The sequence below is a fragment of the Alosa sapidissima genome, chromosome 22 (genome assembly GCF_018492685.1).
Source record: "Alosa sapidissima isolate fAloSap1 chromosome 22, fAloSap1.pri, whole genome shotgun sequence".
In the NCBI taxonomy this organism is placed as follows: Eukaryota; Metazoa; Chordata; class Actinopteri; order Clupeiformes; family Clupeidae; genus Alosa; species Alosa sapidissima.
The window spans coordinates 9,164,098-9,166,597 of NC_055978.1; positions in this window are offsets into that span (position 1 = coordinate 9,164,098).

The window sequence follows — 2,500 nt, forward strand, 5'->3', positions numbered from 1 at the left end:
CGCGACCGGTTCGCCGACAGCAATTAGCGTCTAACATTGTTTAAAAGCTGAGAAAAAGTTCTTTCATGTGATGTGATACATGTGCCTGTGTGATGAGTAGGCTTAGCGATTGCGAGTATTTCAACTGAGAAGAATGGGTGAATTTGGACGCACTTTCTGTCTTGCCATGCGCTGTCATTTTCTCCACTGTGTAAGACTGAATTAGTTTGCGCTGTGATGCTAAGATTATTTTGACAGGCTATAGGCTAAATAAAAATCGCTATTAAACGGACGCAAAGCAGAATATTGAAAGAAGGGGGGCACCAAGGCCAACAAGGGGCAAAGACGGCCGCCGTGAAATTTCATTTTGATTTTTTGATATGAACATAAACATTTTTTTGATATGAACATAAAAAATGCGTTGGTCTCGAGGACTCGGTCTGAAATTACGAGTCCTTCTCCTCCCACTGTGGTCCGAGACCGAGTCAAGACCGAGTCTTTGAAGGAACAAGTCCGAGTCGAGTCCGAGAAAGCAGAAATCGGTCTCGAGACCGGACTCGAGTACTACATCACTGGAACGCAGCGTTATCAGCGTTATGGACACACCGCAGATTGCGAACGCTGTCAGACCCAAGTTTCCGGCGTATTTATCAATCGTTCGATCCGTAGTGTAATCTGCGCCTTTCTCTGCCTTTCTTCGGCCCATAAACGCAATTTACAAACGTCCACAACTGAATGGCAGAGCCTACATAACAAGCGCAGTTGAATGAAGTTAACTGATGACAACATTTAAAAGAATCAAACGTTAGTGATCATGAAATACATGATAAAATGTCAACAAGCAGAGAGATAATGAAGATCAGTAGTTCTACTCAAACTACTTGTGCTCATAGGCTATGGAAGATTGGTCAAATCTAGCAAGTAGGAAATTTTAAGTGAATGACGTGAAAGTGAAAGTAAGACATTCGAAAGGCCAACGAAAGTTAAGGTTGCTTTTGATAGTACTACTTAAAAAAACTGGTGTTCTAAATAGCGATTCTTTTGTTTTTTGAAAGGTTCTCTTATTGATGCATTGAACTGCAACTTGGATTAACACCTGCTTTTACAAGGCGGAAGTATTTAGGCGCAGAATAGACGTGCGCTTTCAGGAGCAGTCTTTGTACACACCGCGGAATACATAATTAGGCGCTCTTTACGCTTCCCCTCCCATCTTTTTACGCTAAACTCCCACTTTCCCCTGGATCCTCCCATGAATGCATATGCATGACACAAAAAAACGCAATGTGCCCTTTTCAGCTCCCGCGACAGGCAGTTTGCTCTTTTAACATCTTTGCGGCCTGTTTGTACATACCTCGCAATGATTTTACACGCACGTTGTGAAACAAATACGCCTGAAGTGGGCGCAAAAGCGTTAGTACATCTGGCCCTGTGTGTACAGTATAGCTTCATAAACACTGTGAGTACAGTATAAACAGCATACACACTGTGTGTACAATATAGCTTCATAAACACTGCATGTACAGTATAGCTTATTCCTCTTCATAGATAATATAGTGTGTCTCCTCTACACTAGCAGGTAGGCCGCTCAGCCCTCCAGCCTCAGCCTCCATCCACCCACCCCTTCTGCTCTCTCTTGCCCAGCCAGGAGCGGCCCTCTCTGGGCTCAGGCCCCTGCTCTCCCCCCTTGGCTCTGGAGCCCTGTGATTGTGGCTAACCGCTCATTTCCCTCAGCTGCCAACCCACATGTGGCACCCTACAAACACACACTCACTCATAAACACACCCAGTCACTCACATACACACACATACACAGTATACATTCACACACATACACACACACAGTATACACTCACACACATAAACACACACACACTATACACTCACATTACACACACACACACACACACACACACACACACACACACACACACACTATACACTCTCTCTCTCTCTCTCTCTCTCTCTCTCACACACACACACACTAAACACTCACTCACACTCACACACACACACACACACACACACACTAAACACTCGCACACACCACTAAACTGTCTCTCTGGCACACACATTCCCTCACACACACACCTATATATAGACTCTATGTCATTACACTGTAGTGTAGGAACCATAGGACCTTATCAGACCAGAGGGCTGACCAGCGAGGGTGGAAAGAGGACAGAGAGAGATAGAACCCACTGAATAGAGGAGTGGATGGAGAGATGTGAAGATGAACAGATAGATGGATAGACAGACAAACAGACACAAATGCAGGGAGATCTATGGAAAGATGGACAGACCAAGAGAGAAAAACAAGATAGAGAGATAGATGATGGATGGATGGATGGATGTATAGACACATAAATAATGGTATGGGAAGGCTAAAAGAAACAAAGGCAGAAGAAGAACCCAGGTAGATTTGCATTTATTCATTTAGCAGGCGCTTTTTATCCAAAGTGACTTACATGTACATATTACAAGGGCCACTGTCCCCGGAGCAACTCAGGGTTAAGTGCCTTGC